This window comes from Oncorhynchus gorbuscha, linkage group LG12 (assembly GCF_021184085.1).
Source record: "Oncorhynchus gorbuscha isolate QuinsamMale2020 ecotype Even-year linkage group LG12, OgorEven_v1.0, whole genome shotgun sequence".
Classification (NCBI taxonomy): domain Eukaryota; kingdom Metazoa; phylum Chordata; class Actinopteri; order Salmoniformes; family Salmonidae; genus Oncorhynchus; species Oncorhynchus gorbuscha.
In genome coordinates this window covers 29,888,113-29,907,752 of record NC_060184.1, presented here as the reverse complement: position 1 = coordinate 29,907,752, position 19,640 = coordinate 29,888,113, and the positions used below count along the sequence as shown (strand labels likewise).

The window sequence follows — 19,640 nt, the reverse complement described above, 5'->3', positions numbered from 1 at the left end:
AGCAATGTTGACATGATGTTAGCTAATGTGACAATGACTTAGGCTGTGTGTAGTGGTTAACGGTTATGATATGAACGTTTTTTCTCCTGGTCACAGACAGATGATGTGTTGGGCACTGAAGTCCACAAGCAAAGGGAAAAGCTGAGAGGAGGAGAGCGCGTAGATGCGAGAAAGTATTATTGAATTATCAAAGGGCTCATGCTGTTTGTATATGGCTGCTATGAATGAATGAAAATGAACTGTGTTTGCATGTGATCAGGGACTGTATTCATTCCACCAATTTTGTTGAAAAACTTTTCTTAAACGGAACGAAACAGGGACAGACATACCTGAATTTGTCCAATAGAATCTCTAGTTTGCAACCGTTGGACTAATGATTACACCCTAGATCAGCTAGCTGCAGGAAGTTTGACACATTCAAAACCGCTCTGCACTATGTCTGTCAACTTGATTACTCAGATTTCTCTCAACATGTGCATCTTTATTGTAAACTTTCATTCATAGGCTAGGTTGTAGCAACCTCATGATAGGTATAGGGAAAATGTAGTAGCCTGAACCTATCAATGTTACATTTAGCTGGGTGAATGGAATATGAAGGACAGTCATCCAATATTCTGCTCATTAAAAAAACAAACATCACAGCCAGTAATATAAAAACATGCAGCATGACATCAATTCAACGTCTAGTCCACGTTGGTTCAACATCATTTAATTGAGATGACGTGGAAACAATGTTGATTCAACCAGTGTGTGCCTAGTCGGATGGCACAGGCAAAGCGCCTCTTTCAAACGCACTGTCCCTCGTCAATGAGCCACTGGCTTAGATGATGGGGGAGTGTGCTATTATTATTGGTAGTGTAATATGATCATTTTACCCCAGTGGTTTAGTTTTACACATCATTTTATGAACAGTGCACACACACCTTGGGTTTGCGTGATTTAATATGCCCATAAAACATACATGATATTTATATTGGTGGTCACTGAACATGTATCATAATATATAATAATAATAATATATGCCATTTAGCGGACGCTTTTATCCAAACCGACTTACAGTCATGTGTGCATACATTCTACGTATGGGTGGTCCCGGGAATCGAACCCACTACCCTGGCATTACAAGCGCCATGCTCTACCAACTGAGCTACAGAAGGACCACTACCTGGCACAATTCCATTTACCCAGTGAGGAGTTGTATGCCTGCACTGCACCTACTGTGTTCTTTATCCTGTCCGGTGCACTGAGTGGGGCAAATGCAAATGTCAAATACTTTTACAATAGACATGGTCTGCTCGATTTAGCTTGCCCCATTAAATGGAACCAATTGAATATTCAGTGCCATCTTTGTCCACCCTTTATCCCAGTGAAACTAGAACAAATGCACCTCCAGTATTTTAAAGTTGTTTTTATTGTATGTGACCCTACTGATTGCTGCAACCCTGCATCAATGTTTCAACACACACAATCATATTAGGCAAAGGTCAGGATTCAGGAACACTGTTTATTTCACCTACTGGGTCGAGCAGCTAACATATCACAGCAAGACCAGACTGCTCCGGGGACAAGATTCAACCCTGTTCTCTCTCTCAGACCTGATAGGTGTGGTGGATTAGGCAAGCTGGAATATAATGACTGTATGAGTCACCATAACCGCGCACGCACGCACGCGCACACACACACACACACACACACACACACACACACACACACACACACACACACACACACACACACACACACACACACACACACACACACACACTGCGGGCATGCAGAAACAAATCTGTTGGATGGGATCATTCGTTACAAAGATTCAATGGGCTTTAGCAACAACAAAAAATCTTCTGAGTGCTTGGAATATTTGGTTTTAAAAATGACCATGCAAAACAGGCAAAGATGGCTTTGGTATCCATACAAGTTTGAGAAAGACAGCTTAGAGAGAAAAAAGTATCAAAATAAAGTAATAACAAAATAGTAATAACAGCACTGTGGGGAATTGAGAGGGGACTTGTGGAGTAAAATAAGGCCTAATTATCTTTTTGTATTTAACTGAGAAATTAGCAAGTGGTGAAACTTTTGTGTGACACTGATTTTGTTTTCTCTTGACTTTTCCTCCTATTGCACTCGACAGTACAATGCTGGGTGGGTCTTGGGGAAAGATTTCATTCTACATACTAGTCTCGCGCACACGCTTTAAGACAAACAGAATATATCCACCAAAGCACCGAAACATGCTTTGTAATGTAAACAAATGGTTACTGTGTGTCCATGTGGTGCACACAGTCGGGTTGTCTAACGAAAAGAGTGCCTTTTGTATCTCTTTTATATTTTCAGTAGACATTGTGCACAAACATTCCATTTTAAAAGTCTGTTATATTAAATGAAGTGACAACATGGAAAATTAGACTTAATTCAGCATTTTGACACCTCCCTTCCTGTATACTGTCACACCCTGATCTGTTTCACCTGTATTGTGCTCGTCTCAACCACCCACGGGGTTTCACCTACTTTCCCCATTATCCCCTGTGTTTGTCTGTTGCCAGTTCGTCTTCCATTTCTCGTACCCTATCTCCATTCTATCCTGTTGTGGGGTGACCAGTCCAAATCTCTCCGGGTACTGATTGACTCTGGGGCCAACGAGAGCTTTATGGGTGCTACCCTGGTGTCGGAGCTGGGAATCCCCACACAACTCTTCTCCATTCCAATGGACATCAGAGCGCACTCTATTGGCAGAGTCAGCCACACTACTTTTCCCATTAACCTGAGAGTGTCAGGTAATCACAGTGAGTCTATGCAGTTCCTGCTCATTGAATCCCTTCATACACCTGTGGTTTTGGGGTTTCCATGGCTCCAGAGGCACAATCCTCTGATCGACTGGGCTACTAGTTCTATCATGGGTTGGAGCCCGTTCTGCCACGCACATTGTCAGAAGTCCGCGCAGCCTGCCCCGGGACGTCTTCCTGCAGGCTTAGGAGAAGTCTCGGATCTCTCCGCTATTCCCGGAGTGCCAGGAACTCCAGGGGGTTTTCAATCTCTCCCCCCGCATTGACACTACGACCGCGCTATCGACCATATCCCGGGAACTACATCTCCTCGGGGGCGTCTTTAATCCCTATCGGGTCTGGAGACCAAGACCATGGACAAGTACATTGAGGACTCTCTTTCTGCAGGGAGTGTTCGTCCATCAGTCTCCCAGTGTATCAACTACCGGGGCCTTAATGACATCACAGTTAAAAAACGCTACCCTCTACCACTCATCTCCTTTCAAGCCTCTTCAGGGAGCGACGATCTCAAAGTTGGACCTTTGGAATGCCTACCATCTGGTTCGGATAGAGGAAGGAGACGAATGATAGACAGCTTTTAACACAGCTAGCGGGCACGATGAGTACCTTGTTATGCCATTCGGACTGAACAATGCTCTTGCAGTGTTCCAGGCCCTGGTCAACGATGTGCTACGTGATATGTTGAACTGGTTTGTGTTTGTCTACCTTGACGACATCCTCATTTTTTCCCGGTCAGCTCAAGAACACGTCCGACAGGTCCTTCAGCAGGGGGCTAACTGGATGTTTTTCCCGGACTTCCAGGTCCTGGAATGTGCTCATTCCTCAAGACTTGCCTGCCATCCTGGCTCCAGTCAGACCCTGGCATTTGCACGACAACGTTTTTTGTGGCCCACCATGGTTCCTGAAGTCTTCCGGTTCGTCACCGAATTAGACTTCGCGGCAAGCTCAGGCTGGCCTCATTCAACCACTCCCTGTTCCTCACTGCCCCTGGTCTCATATATCCCTGGACTTCGTCACTGGTCTCCCTCCCTCAGATGGCAACACCACTATCCTTACGGTAGTGGATAGGTTTTCCAAAGCCGCCAATTTCATTCCCCTTCCCAAGCTACCCTCAGCCAAGGAGACAGCTCAGCTCATGGTGCAGCACATCTTCCGAATCCATGGACTTCCGGTGGACATGGCTTTGATCACAGTCCTCTCGTCCTGTTTCTGGAAGGCGTCCTGCACTCTCATCTCATCTCAACGGGACATTAAGATCTGTAACATCTTATGTTTCACCAAGTCGTGGCTGAACGAAGACACGGATAATATAAAGCTGGAGGGATTTTCAATGCACCGGCACATGGCAGAACAGAGAAGCTACTGAGAAGTCTGGTAAGAACAGAGAAGTCTGGTAAGACGAGGGGTGGGGGTGTGTGCCTTTTTGTCAATAACAGCTTGTGCGCGATGTCTAATATTAAAGAAGTCTCGAAGTATTGCTCGCCTGAGGTAGAATACCTTATGATAAGCTGTAGACCACACTGCCTACCAAGAGAGCTCTCATCTATATTATTCGTAGCCGTCTATTTACCACCAAAGAACGATGAAGGCACTAAGACCACAGTCAACCAACTCTATAAGGCCATAAGCAAACAAGAAAATGCTCACCCAGAAGCGGCGCTCCTAGTGGCCAGGGACTTTAAAGGGGGAAAACTTAAATCATTGTTACAAAAATGTGCAACCAGAGGGAAAACAATTCTGGACCACCAACTTTACTCCACACACAGAGATGCATACAAAGCTCTCCCCCACCCTACATTTGATAAATTTGACCATTATTCTATCCTCCTGATTCCTGCTTACAAGCAAAAACTAAAGCAGAAAGTACCTGTTATGCAGGTGAATGAGGACCCAAAAGCGACTTGGCGAAAACAGAGTTTTTAATCCAGTAAGAAACTTTACAAAACAAAAGGCATAATACTACTCGTAAAGACGAGAACAGACTGGAGACTTGATCAAGAACTGCAGGTTGCCTCGGGAAGGCACTTGAACCTAGCAGACTCAGACACCTGCTCACCACGCAGCATCTGAGGGAAACACGACACGACAGGGCAAAACATAGACACAGCACGGTGAATTATAGATAAGGATCCGACAGGGCAGGTACGGAAAACAAGGAGAGAAATAGGGACTCTAATCAGGGAAAAGGATCGGGAACAGGTGTGGGAAGACTAAATGATTGATTAGGGGAATAGGAACAGCTGGGAGCAGGAACGGAACGATAGAGAGAAGAGAGAGCGAGAGAGTGAGAGAGGGAGGGGGAGAGAGAGGGATAGAAAGAGGGAAAGAACCTAATAAGACCAGCAGCGGGAAACGAATAGAAGGGGAAGCACAGGGACAAGACATGATAATTAATGACAAAACATGACAGTACCCCCCCACTCACCGAGCGCCTCCTGGCACACTCGAGGAGGAACCCTGGCGGCAACGGAGGAAATCATCAATAAGCGAACGGTCCAGCACGTCCCGAGACGGAACCCAACTCCTCTCCTCAGGACCGTAACCCTCCCAATCCACTAAGTATTGGTGACCCCGTCCCCGAGAACGCATGTCCATGATCTTACGTACCTTGTAAATAGGTGCGCTCTCGACAAGGACGGGAGGGGGGAGGGAAGACGAACGGGGGTGCGAAGAAAGGGCTTGACACAGGAGACATGGAAGACAGGATGGACGCGACGAAGATGTCGCGGAAGAAGCAGTCGCACAGCGACAGGATTGACGACCTGGGAGACACGGAACGGACCAATGAACCGCGGAGTCAACTTACGAGAAGCTGTCGTAAGAGGAAGGTTGCGAGTGGAAAGCCACACTCTCTGGCCGCAACAATACCTTGGACTCTTAATCCTGCGTTTATTGGCGGCTCTCACAGTCTGTGCCCTGTAACGGCAAAGTGCAGACCTCACCCTCCTCCAGGTGCGCTCACAACGTTGGACAAACGCTTGAGCGGAGGGAACGCTGGACTCGGCAAGCTGGGATGAGAACAGAGGAGGCTGGTAACCCAGACTACTCTGAAACGGAGATAACCCGGTAGCAGACGAAGGAAGCGAGTTGTGAGCGTATTCTGCCCAGGGGAGCTGTTCTGCCCAAGACGCAGGGTTTCTGAAAGAAAGGCTGCGTAGTATGCGACCAATCGTCTGATTGGCCCTCTCTGCTTGACCGTTAGACTGGGGATGAAACCCGGAAGAGAGACTGACGGACGCACCAATCAAACGACAGAACTCCCTCCAAAACTGTGACGTGAATTGCGGACCTCTGTCTGAAACGGCGTCTAACGGGAGGCCATGAATTCTGAACACATTCTCGATGATGTTTTGTGCCGTCTCCTTAGCGGAAGGAAGTTTAGCGAGGGGAATGAAATGTGCCGCCTTAGAGAACCTATCGACAACCGTAAGAATCACAGTCTTCCCCGCAGACAAAGGCAGACCGGTAATGAAGTCTAGGGCGATGTGAGACCATGGTCGAGAAGGAATGGGGAGCGGTCTGAGACGACCGGCAGGAGGAGAGTTACCCGACTTAGTCTGCGCGCAGTCCGAACAAGCAGCCACGAAACGGCGCGTGTCACGCTCCTGAGTCGGCCACCAAAAGCGCTGGCGAATAGACGCAAGAGTGCCTCGAACACCGGGATGACCAGCTAACTTGGCAGAGTGAGCCCACTGAAGAACAGCCAGACGAGTGGAAACAGGAACGAAAAGGAGGTTACTAGGACAAGCGCGCGGCGACGCAGTGTGCGTGAGTGCTTGCTTAACCTGTCTTTCAATTCCCCAGACTGTTAACCCGACAACACGCCCATAAGGAAGAATCCCCTCGGAATCAGTAGAAGCCACAGAAGAACTAAACAGACGGGATAAGGCATCAGGCTTGGTGTTTTTGCTACCCGGACGGTAAGAAATCACAAACTCGAAACGAGCAAAAAACAACGCCCAACGAGCTTGACGGGCATTAAGTCGTTTGGCAGAACGGATGTACTCAAGGTTCTTATGGTCTGTCCAAACGACAAAAGGAACGGTCGCCCCCTCCAACCACTGTCGCCATTCGCCTAGGGCTAAGCGGATGGCGAGCAGTTCACGGTTACCCACATCATAGTTGCGCTCAGATGGCGACAGGCGATGAGAAAAATAAGCGCAAGGATGAACCTTATCGTCAGACTGGAAGCGCTGGGAAAGAATGGCTCCCACGCCTACCTCTGAAGCGTCAACCTCGACAATGAATTGTCTAGTGACGTCAGGAGTAACGAGGATAGGAGCGGACGTAAAACGTTCTTTTAGAAGATCAAAAGCTCCTGGGCGGAACCGGACCACTTAAAACACGTCTTGACAGAAGTAAGAGCTGTGAGAGGGGCAGCAACTTGACCGAAATTACGAATGAAACGCCGATAGAAATTAGCGAAACCTAAAAAGCGCTGCAACTCGACACGTGACCTTGGAACGGGCCAATCACTGACAGCTTGGACCTTAGCGGAATCCATCTGAATGCCTTCAGCGGAAATAACGGAACCGAGAAAAGTAACGGAGGAGACATGAAAAGAGCACTTCTCAGCCTTTACGTAGAGACAATTCTCTAAAAGGCGCTGTAGAACACGTCGAACGTGCTGAACATGAATCTCGAGTGACGGTGAAAAAATCAGGATATCGTCAAGATAGACAAAAACAAAGATATTCAGCATGTCTCTCAGAACATCATTAACTAATGCCTGAAAAACAGCTGGCGCATTGGCGAGACCAAACGGCAGAACCCGGTACTCAAAATGCCCTAACGGAGTGTTAAACGCCGTTTTCCACTCGTCCCCCTCTCTGATGCGCACGAGATGGTAAGCGTTACGAAGGTCCAACTTAGTAAAGCACCTGGCTCCCTGCAGAATCTCGAAGGGTGATGACATAAGGGGAAGCGGATAACGATTCTTAACCGTTATGTCATTCAGCCCTCGATAATCCACGCAGGGGCGCAGAGTACCGTCCTTCTTCTTAACAAAAAGAACCCCGCCCCGGCCGGAGAGGAAGAAGGCACTATGGTACCGGCGTCAAGAGACACAGATAAATAATCCTCGAGAGCCTTACGTTCGGGAGCCGACAGAGAGTATAGTCTACCCCGAGGAGGAGTGGTCCCCGGAAGGAGATCAATACTACAATCATACGACCGGTGAGGAGGAAGGGAGTTGGCTCGGGACCGACTGAAGACCGTGCGCAGATCATGATATTCCTCCGGCACTCCTGTCAAATCGCCAGGTTCCTCCTGAGAAGTGGGGACAGAAGAAATGGGAGGGATGGCAGACATTAAACACTTCACATGACAAGATACGTTCCAGGATAGGATAGAATTACAAGACCAATTAATAGAAGGATTATGACATACTAGCCAGGGATGACCCAAAACAACAGGTGTAAAAGGTGAACGAAAAATCAAAAAAGAAATAGTCTCACTGTGGTTACCAGATACTGTGAGAGTTAAAGGTAGTGTCTCAAATCTGATACTGGGAAGATGACTACCATCTAAGGCAAACATGGGCGTAGGCTTGTCTAACTGTCTGAAAGGAATGCTATGTTTCCGAACCCATGCTTCGTCCATGAAACAACCCTCAGCCCCAGAGTCAATCAAGGCACTGCATGTAGCACCCGAACCGGTCCAGCGTAGATGGACCGACATAGTAGTACAGGATCTAGATGAAGAGACCTGAGTAGTAGCGCTCACCAGTAGCCCTCCGCTTACTGATGAGCTCTGGCCTTTACTGGACATGAATTGACAAAATGTCCATCAAATCCGCAATAGAGGCACAGGCGGTTGGTGATCCTCCGTTCCCTCTCCTTGGTCGAGATGCGAATACCTCCCAGCTGCATGGGCTCAGTCTCTGAGCCAGAGGAGGGAGATGGTTGCGATGCGGAGCAGGGAAACACCGTTGACGCGAGCTCTCTTCCACGAGCTTGGTGACGAAGATCTACCCGTCGTTCTATGCGGATGGCGAGAGCAATCAAAGAGTCCACACTGGAAGGAACCTCCCGAGAGAGAATCTCATCTTTGACCACTGTGTGGAGTCCCTCCAGAAAACGAGCGAGCAGCGCCGGCTCGTTCCAGTCACTAGAGGCAGCAAGAGTACGAAACTCTATAGAGTAATCCGTTATGGATCGATCACCTTGGCATAGGGAAGCCAGGGCCCTAGAAGCCTCCCCACAAAAAACTGAACGGTCAAAAACCCGAATCATCTCCTCTTTAAAGTTCTGGTAATTGTTAGAACAATCAGCCCTTGCCTCCCAGATAGCTGTGCCCCACTCTCGGGCCCGGCCAGTAAGGAGTGAAATGACGTAAGCAACCCGAGCTCTCTCGCTAGAGTATGTGTTGGGTTGGAGAGAGAACACAATATCACACTGGGTGAGAAAGGAGCGGCACTCCGTGGGCTGCCCGGAGTAGCAAGGTGGGTTATTAACCCTAGGTTCCGGAGGCTCGGCAGGCCAGGAAGTAACAGGTGGCACGAGACGAAGACTCTGGAACTGTCCAGAGAGGTCGGAAACCTGAGCGGCCAGGTTCTCCACGGCATGGCGAGCAGCAGACAATTCCTGCTCGTGTCTGCCGAGCATGGCTCCTTGGATCTTGACGGCAGTGTTACGAGCCTCTGTAGTCGCTGGGTCCATTCCTTGGTCGGATCCTTCTGTTATGCAGGTGAATGAGGACCCAAAAGCGACTTGGCGAAAACAGAGTTTTTAATCCAGTAAGAAACTTTACAAAACAAAAGGCATAATACTACTCGTAAAGACGAGAACAGACTGGAGACTTGATCAAGAACTGCAGGTTGCCTCGGGAAGGCACTTGAACCTAGCAGACTCAGACACCTGCTCACCACGCAGCATCTGAGGGAAACACGACACGACAGGGCAAAACATAGACACAGCACGGTGAATTATAGATAAGGATCCGACAGGGCAGGTACGGAAAACAAGGAGAGAAATAGGGACTCTAATCAGGGAAAAGGATCGGGAACAGGTGTGGGAAGACTAAATGATTGATTAGGGGAATAGGAACAGCTGGGAGCAGGAACGGAACGATAGAGAGAAGAGAGAGCGAGAGAGTGAGAGAGGGAGGGGGAGAGAGAGGGATAGAAAGAGGGAAAGAACCTAATAAGACCAGCAGCGGGAAACGAATAGAAGGGGAAGCACAGGGACAAGACATGATAATTAATGACAAAACATGACAGTACCAATGACTCGCTCAATAAGGAAGTGGTCAGATGACGTGGATGCTACGCTACTGGACTGTTTTGCTAGCACAGACTGGAATATGTTCTGGGATTCATCCAATATCATTGAGGAGTATACCATCTCAGTCATCGGCTTCATCAATAAGTGCATCGACAACATCGTCCCCACAGTGACCATATGTACATATCCCAACCAGAAGCCATGGATTACAGGCAACATCAGCATCGAACTTAAAGGATAGAGCTGCTGGTTTCAAGGAGTTGGACACTAATCCAGACGCCTATAAGAAATCCCGCTATGCCCTCAGACGAACCATCAAACATCAAAGCGCCAATACAGGATTAAGATTGAATCCTACTACACCGGCTCCGATGCTCGTTGGATGTGGCAGGGTTTGAAAACGATTAAGGAATACAAAGGGAAACCCAGACGCGAGCTGCCCAATCACGTGAGCCTACCAGATGAGCTAAATGCCTTTCATGCTCGCTTCGAGGCAAGCAACACTGAAGCATGCACGAGAGCACCAGCTGTCCTGGATTACTGAGATAACGCTCTCGGTAGCCGATGTGAGCTAGACCTTTAAACAGGTCAACATTCACAAAGCCGCGGGGCCAGATGGATTACCAGGACGTGTACTCAAAGCATGCGTGGACCAACTGGTGTCTTCACTGATATTTTTAACCTCTCCCTGACTGAGTCTGTAATACCTATATGTTTCAAGCAGACTACCATAGTCCCTGTGCCCAAGGAAGCGAAGGTAACCTGCCTAAGTAATTACCGCCCCGTAGCACTCACGTCAATAGCCATGAAGTGCTTTGAAAGGCTTGTCATGGCTCACATCAACAGCATCCTCCCGGATAATCTAGACCCACTCCAATTTGCATTCCGCCCCAACAGATCCACAGATCACGCAATCTCAATCGCACTCTACACTGCCCTTTCCCACCTGGACAAAAGGAACACATATGAGAATGCTGTTCTTTGACTACAGCTCAGCGTTCAACACCATAGTGCCCACGAAGCTCATCACAAAGCTAAGGGCCCTAGGACTAAACACCTCCGTCTGCAACTGGATCCTGGACTTCCTGTTGGACCGCCCCCAGGTTGCAAGGGTAGGCAACAACACGTCAGCCAAGCTGATCCTCAACACAGGGGCTCCTCAGGGGTGTATACTTAGTCCCATCCTGTACCCCCTGTTCACCCACAACTGTGTGGCCAAACACAACTCCAACACCATCATTAAGTTTGCTGACGACACAACAGTGGTAGGCCTGATCACCGACAATGATGAGACAGCCTATAGGGAGGAGGTTAGAGACCTGGCAGTGTGGTGCCAGGACAACAACCTCTCCCTCAATGTGAGCAAGACAAAGGAGCTGATTGTGGACTTCAGGAAAAGGCGGGTCAAACAGGCCCCCATTAACATCGACGGGGCTGTAGTGGAGCGGGTTGAGAGTCAAGTTTCTTGGTGTCCACATCACCAACGATCTATCATGGTCCTTACACACCAAGACAGTCATGAAGAGGGCACGACAAAACCTTTTTACCCTCAGGAGACTGAAAAGAATTGGCATGGTTCCCCAGATCCTCAAAAGGTTCTACAGCTATATAATAGATGGTGTCAGAGGAAAGCCCATAAAATTGTCAGAGACTCCAGTCACCCAAGTCATACACTGTTTTCTCTGCTACCGCAAGGCAAGTAATACTGGAGCGCCAAGTCTAGGACCAAAAGGCTCCTTAACAGCTTCTACCCCCAAGCCATAAGACTGCGGAACAATTAATCAAATGGCCACCGGACTATTACATTGACCCCCCCATTTGTTTTGTACACTGCTGCTACTTGTTGTTTATTATCTATGCATAGTCACTTCACCCCTACCTACAAGTACAAATAATCTCAACTTGTACCCCCGCACACGAACTCAGTACTGGTACCCCCTGTATATAGCCTAGTTATTGTCATGTTATTGTGTTACTTTTTATTATTTTTTACTTTAGTTTATTTGGTAAATATTTTCTTAACTCTTCTTGAACTGCACTGTTGGTTAAGGGCTTGTAAGTAAACATTTCACTTTAAGGTCTACACTTATTGTTTTCAGTACATGACAAAGTTGGATTTGATTTTTGATTAAACCTCTGTCTCACAGCCCTTTGTTTCCTGTTTCCATAATTTTTCCAAAATAAACATTGAACATTAATAGTCAAATCATAGTGTAAAAGCAGGTGAGCTGGCTTTACTCTTTTTAGCCATTTTCGGTTGTTTTGTGGCTGAAGAACAGCGCAAAACACCAGTTTCAACGTCAACAGTGAAGAGGCGACTCCGGGATGCTGGCCTTCAAGGCAGAGGTCCTCTGTCCAGTATCGGTGTTCTTTTGCCAATCTTAATCTTTTATTTTTTTTGACATATGGCTTTTTCTTTGCAACTATACCTAGAAGGCCAGCATCCCGGAGTCACCTCTCCTCTGTTGACGTTGAGACTGGTGTTTTGCGGGTACTATTTAATGAAACTGCCAGTTGAGGACATGTGAGGTGTCTGTTTCTCAAACTTGACACTCTGATGTACTTACTCTCTTGCTCAGTTGTGCACCGGGGCCTCCCACTCCTCTTTCTATTCAGGTTAGAGACATTTTGCGCTGTTCTGTGAAGGGAGTAGTACACAGCATTGTAAAAGATCTTCAGTTTCTTGGCAATTTCTCGCATGGAATAGCCTTCATTTCTTAGAACAAGAATAGACGGACGGGTTTCAGAAGACAGTTCTTTGTTTCTGGACATTTTGAGCCTGTGTCACGCCCTGGTCGAAGTATTTTGTGTTTATCTTTATGTATTGGGTCAGGCCAGGGTGTGGCATGGGGTTTTTGTATTGTGGTGTGTTTTGTCTTGCGGTTTTGGTGTGTATATATTGGGATTGTAGCTAGTGGGGTGATCTAGCAAAGTCTATGGCTGTCTGGAGTGGTTCTCAATCAGAGGCAGGTGTTTATCTTTGTCTCTGATTGGGAACCATATTTAGGCAGCCATATTCTTTGAGTTGGTCGTGGGTGATTGTCCTTAGTGTCCTTGTTCCTGTCTGTGTTAGTTTTCACTAGTATAGGCAGTTTTCACTAGTATAGGCTGTTTCGGTTTTCGTTACGTTCTTTGTTTTGTAGTGTTTGTATTTTAGATTCGTGTTACGTTTTTGTTCATTAAACATGGATCGCAAACTACACGCTGCGTTTTGGTCCGATTCTCCTTCACCACACCTAGAAAACCGTTACAGCCTGTAATCGAACCAGCAAATTCTGATGCTCCAGATATTAAACTAGTCGAAAGAAGGCCAGTTTTATTGCTTGTTTAATCAGGACAACTGTTTTCAGCTGTGCTAACATAATTGCAAAAGTGTTTTCTAATGATCAATTAGCCTTTCAAAATTATAAACTTAGATTAGCTAATACAACGTGTCATTGGAACACAGGAGTGATGGTTGCTGACAAATGAGCCTCTGTATGCCTATTTATATATTCCATTCAAATAAATCTACTTTTTCCAGCAATAGTCATTTACAACATTAACAATGTCTACTGTATTTTTGATCAATGCTGTTATTTTAATTAACCTTTTTTTTCTCAAAAACAAGGACATTTCTAAGTCACCCAAAACTTCTGAACGGTAGTGTATATCTAACGGTAATTGTGTGCTTTCAAAATGAACAACGCAAAGGGACTCGCTTGTCCCGCTGCGTCATCCATTATTTCCAAGGTAATGTACAGAACCTCGGTGTTTATCCCTTGCCTAATAGGCACTTACTATAATATTTTTATTTATAAAGATGGGAAAATGTTTTTTATTCATTAAGTTGCACATGTTCTCTTTATGACAGAATGTTAAAATTAGGTCACTATGTTACACTACTCAAAAGGCACTTCATTGGTCGAACGACCCAGTAAAGCATGTGTCCAGAGCAGCAAGGACTTCCAATGACAATTTGGCAAAGCCTAAATAGTTTCCACGTGAAGCTCGAAGTCACACACAGACACTGACAGTCTAATAAATTCCATTCCGACTGACACTCGGAACTCCATGCTGGATGACACGAGGGACTCATGTAGTAAGCCTGCCATGGCTCAAAATACTCCCCAGCACACACATGCTTCCCCATCTCACCTTGAACAGTGTAGTCCCCGTTTGCAGACTTTGTGTTTGCAGTGCATACTTTGTTTATCACAATCGCCTAAATAGTACATTCAATTAAAAAAATTGCGGTTGCTTCATCCAAGTTTGGACTTCTGAATAAATGAAATGAGCTTAGTTTAACTGTCAGAACCCAAAATATACACTTCTTTCATTCCAACGTTTGTAAACAAACACTATATAGCCTCAAAACATGGTTAAAACTATAATGTTGATTTCATGAATGGTCAGTCCTTATATCCATAGCTCTGTCTATGAATTTGAGAGTGGTTACATTTCTCCAGCCCTATCCTCAGATAAAATAAAAAAACAGAAACACGGGTATGGATGACGCTTTGTTATTGTATCAACTACTGATTGTCGATATAAATACAGCAAAAAAAATGGAAACATTTCTAAAAACATGCAGCATATTTTACAGAAGCTAGATGACCTAATGCTGTAATTAGAAGTGATGGAGAGGCCTACACATTAATATCACCTGTATTTCAGACATCCCCGATTATACACACTTATTCAAAGCATTACTATAATAATAATATAATAATATATGCCATTTTGCAGACGCTTTTATCCAAAGCGACTTACAGTCATGTGTGCATACATTCTACGTATACATTCTACGTATGGGTGGTCCCGGGGATTGAACCCACTTCCCTGGCGTTACAAGCGCCATGCTCTACCAACTGAGCTACAGTTGTACAACTTTTCCCAATTTGCCATGTGGCCAATAAAATTGAAAACAAGTGCCATTACTTACAAAAAGATCGAAGAAAGCACTTCTGTAGTCTCTTGAAGGTCAGAAGAAAAGAATACACTATATGGAAAGTGAGCTGGAAGACAGGTTGAACGTTGAGCAGTGCTCTGCTGTCATTACCAGAACAGGGCAGGCCGACTGCAAACCAACTGTGGTTTCTTTGTATGCGGTCTGGAGGAAGTTAATTCATTTCAGTGGGAGGCAATCCGCACCGCTGCGACTCATCTGCCAGACAAGGCTGCGATGCGTGCAGTATGTCGCATGTTTAGGATTTTTCCAATTTGTGGCTCGCTTTGCCATGCGGTCTCAGAAACGGATGTACACTGAGTATACAAACATTAGGAACACCTTCCTAATATTGCGTTCTCGTCGTCGTCCACCCTCCCCTATGACATGAAAAGAGTAGGTGTTCTTAATGTTTGGTATAGTCAGTGTATAACACGGAAGATGTGTAGCAAATGTGTAGCTTTCAACTATGTGTTTATGGGACAGCAACACACTTTTGACAGCTCAATAGATTTACTTGAAAAGCACAAGATCAAAGTTGATGGAGTTTATAATGCTGTGCAATTAAGGTTTTGATGTATTGTATGTCATTGCTATTACTCATTTTATTCATAATACAGTTGTGGGCCTGTTATTATTAGTAGGTCTATTATACTTTTTACCAGTGGTGCCTCTGCCTATATGGAGACTACAGCCTCCGCTGCCAGGGTCTCATCTTACTATTAACAGTTTTTTTTTAAAGTAGAATACACAAGGTGCACTTTTGAAAATTGGTAGGGCATCAGCAGTTTCCAATGACAGTCACTCCAAAAATGGTTGATGAAGGTAGTCTAGCCAGCTATCTAAACCTTGTAGTAATCATCAAATTACCGCGTGGGCATGTAAAGCATGTGCCCAGAGGCCCTGACATTCAGGGGGTACCCATATATATTTTTTGTGACTCTAACTCAGATATCATATGAACATGGCAAAATGTGTACATTTGCAGGAAATTAGCTTTAATCTGCAAAAGTGTTCCTCCACCTCATGGCAAAATGTGTAGAATTTACCTTTGAAACTGCACATGTTCATTAACACTGCAAAGAAAATGCTGCTAAGAGGAGGAAGCAATAAAATACCAAATCTTGGCTAGAGGTGGAACTGCTTTAAAAATATATATTTTTTTACAATTGATTATTATTATTAAGGCAGAACAAGTGGCTAGCAAATAATTAATACAACCTGGCTTGCTAGACTTCATCATAACTTATGCTGCAACACCTTTCAGTGGCATTTTTTTTTGCATTCAGATCACGGTATACATCATAACTTGTGGCAAAAATAGCGAGGTGCCCAGAAACAGCCAAAATAAAGCTCTCCTCCATGTTTTGTGATTCTGATTGCGGTAATGCGGTGCATGGATTGCGACAATTGCATAAAAATGACCATGTACCAATGTGATTCCACAGTAGTGCGTACAGGATGACAAGTGCACCAACAATGTGTTTGCTGCTAACTTTATCTGAAAGATGCATGAAAATCCTGATGGCCTGTCCATCTTAATCATTTATTTGTACTGCTATCCCCAATTTCTTTGCCTTTATTTTCTTCAAAGAAAATAAGACGATTTGGGGCGGCAGGGTAGCCTAGTGGTTAGAGCGTTGGACTCATAACCGGAAGGTTGCAAGTTCAAATCCTGAGCTGACAAAGGTACAAATCTGTCGTTCTGCCCCTGAACAGGCAGTTAACCCACTGTTCCTAGGCCGTCATTGAAAATAAGAATTTGTTCTTAACTGACTTGCCTAGTTAAATAAAAAATGTAAAAAGCATAGTTTTTTGTAAAAAATGTGTCAAACATTTGAAATTGTGCAAATTGTGATGAACTGTGATTATTATTATTCAAAATCCAAACTGGGATATAGACCTTTAAAAGGTGAGAAATACATTTTAAAGGGGAACGGAAACATTTTAGAAAGTTAAGCTAAACAAAGAGATGTATTCAATCCACTAATACTAGTGTCCTCAAAGGGGGGGCTGAACTCACTGATTTTGCCAGGCTTTTTTGGATGCTTATTTAGAATTTCTAGTGGCCATGACTGAAGCCAAACTTGAATTGTCATGGTGGTGTGGTTTGATGTGGGTGTTTCTTGGATGTGTCACCACCAAGACTCACCCATCTGTCAGAACCTTGCCCGCAGCTGTTCCTCCCCACTCAATCACAACAAACAAACCTCATGCAGGTTGAGTTCAATAACTACTGTACTAGATGTATGATAAGATGTTGGAGGAAGCTTTGAATCGGTCAGTAGCAGAGTTGCAAAGGGATGGAAACCTTTTGGTAAATTTCCAGAATTTTTCCAGGTATCTTCCATGGGAAGTTAAGCCTGGGAGGTTTGAGAATTTTGCTTAAATTAAGCAAATAAGTTAGCTTATAACCTCTTGGATCTAGGGGGCAGAATTTTCACTTTTGGATAAATAGCGTGCCCAATTTCAACTTCCTGCTACTCATGCCAATAATATAAGATATGCATATTATTAAGAGATTTGGATAGAAAGAAAAAAGTTAGCTTATAACAGTGAACCTTTTTTGTGGGATACACATAAGGCAATTCTAGGTCTTGTGGCATACAGTTGAAGTCGGAAGCTTACATACACTTAGTTTGGAGTCATTAAAACTAGTTTTTCAACCACTCCACAAATTTCTTGTTAACAAACTATAGTTTTGGCAAGTCGGATAGGACATCTACTTTGTGTATGACGTAAGTATTTTTCCAACAATTGCTTACAGACAGATTGTTTCACTTATAATTCACTGTATCACAATTCCTGTCATGCAGGTGAAAGAGGACCCAAAAGCGACTTGGCGAAAACAGAGTCTTTAATCCAGTAAAGTAAATACAATCAAAAAAACACAACTTTCACTCGAAATGACGAGGACAAACTGGAGACTCGATCTTGAACAGCAGGTGAACAGCAGGTTGCCTCGGGAAGGCACTTGAACCAAACAGACTCAGACACCTGCTCACCACGCAGCATCTGAGGACAACACGACACGACAGGGCGATACACAAACACAGCACGGTGAATTCTAGACAAGGAACCGACAGGGCAGAAACGAATAACAAGGAGAGAAATAGGGACTCTAATCAGGGAAAAGGATCGGGAACAGGTGTGGGAAGACTAAATGATTGATTAGGGGAATAGGAACAGCTGGGAGCAGGAACGGAACGATAGAGAGAAGAGAGAGCGGGAGAGTGAGAGAGGGAGGGGGAGAGAGAGGGATAGAAAGAGGGAAAGAACCTAATAAGACCAGCAGAGGGAAACGAATAGAAGGAGAAGAACAGGGACAAGGCATGATAATCAATGACAAAACATGACAATTCCAGTGGGTGAGAAGTGTACATACACTAAGTTGACTGTCCCTTTATTTTCTGGAATTTTCCAAGTTGTTTAATGTCATGGCTTTAGAAGCTTCTGAAAGGCTAATTGACATCACTTGAGTCAATTGGAGGTGTACCTGTGGTGTACCTCAGAAAACAAATTGTAGACCTCCACAAGTCTGGTTCCTTCTTGGGAGCAATTTCCAAACACCTGAAGGTACCACGTTGATCTGTACAAAAAATAGCACGTAAGTATAAACACCATGGAACTAAGCAGCTGTCATAGAGCTCATGAAGGAGAAGCATTGTCTCCTAGAGATGAAGGTAATTTGGTGTGAAAAGTGCAAATCAATTACAGAACAGCAAAGGACCCTGTGAAGATGCTGGAAGAAACAGGTACAAAAGTATCTATATCCACAGTAAAAACGAGTCCTCTATCGACATAACCTGTAAGGCCGCTCAGCAATGAAGAAGCCACTGATCCAAAACCGCCATAAAAAGCCAGACCACGGTTTGCAACTGCACATGGGGACAAAGATCGTACATATTTTGGATAAATGTCCTCTGGTCTGATAAATAAAACTAACTTTTTGGCCATAATGATCGTCGTTATGTTTGGAGGAAAAAGGGGGAGGCTTGCAAGCCAAAGAACACCATCCCAACCGTGAAGCACAGTGGTGGCAGCATCATGTTGTGGGAGTGCTTTGTTGCAGGATGGACTGGTGCACAAAATACATGGCATTATGAGGATGGAAAATTATGTGGATATATTGAAGCAACATCTCAAGACATCAGTCAGGAAGTTGACACTTGGTTGCAAATTGGTCTTCCAAATGGACAATGACCCCAAGCATACTTCCAAAGTTGTGGCAAAATGGCTTAAGGACAACAAAGTCAAGGTATTAGAGTGGCCAGGCACAAAGCCCTGACCTCAATCCTATAGAAAATTTGTGGGTAGAACTGAAAAAGCGTGTGCGAGCAAGGAGGCCTACAAACCTGACTCAGTTACACCAGCTCTGTCAGGAGGAATGGGTCAAAATTCGCCCAACTTATTGTGGGAAGCTTGTGGAAGGCTACCCGAACCGTTTGACCCAAGTTAAACAATTTAAAGGCAATTCTAACAAAAACTATTTGAGTGTATGTAGACTTCTGACCCACTGGGAACGTGATGCAAGAAATAAAAGCTTAAATAAATCACTCTACTATTATTCTGACATTTCACATTCTTAAAATAAAGTGGTGAGCCTAACTGACCTAAGATTAGGATTAAATGTCAGGGATTGTGAAAAACTGAGGTAAAATGTATTTGGCTAAGGTGTATGTAAACTTCCGACTTCAATTGTAT

The 19,640-nt window shown here is 45.0% G+C and overlaps 1 protein-coding gene across 6 annotated transcripts in view; it reads right to left on the bottom strand.

The window, feature by feature from the left end:
- Positions 1-15,089, bottom strand: part of LOC123990855 (nesprin-2-like) — a 253,676-nt gene extending 238,587 nt beyond the window's left edge. For all 6 annotated transcript variants that reach the window (XM_046291782.1, XM_046291785.1, XM_046291783.1 and 3 more), the window contains exon 1: positions 14,934-15,089. The gene's annotated coding sequence lies outside the window, so the exon portion shown is untranslated. The remainder of the gene's footprint in view (positions 1-14,933) is intronic.
- Between the last annotated feature and the right edge of the window lie 4,551 nt (positions 15,090-19,640).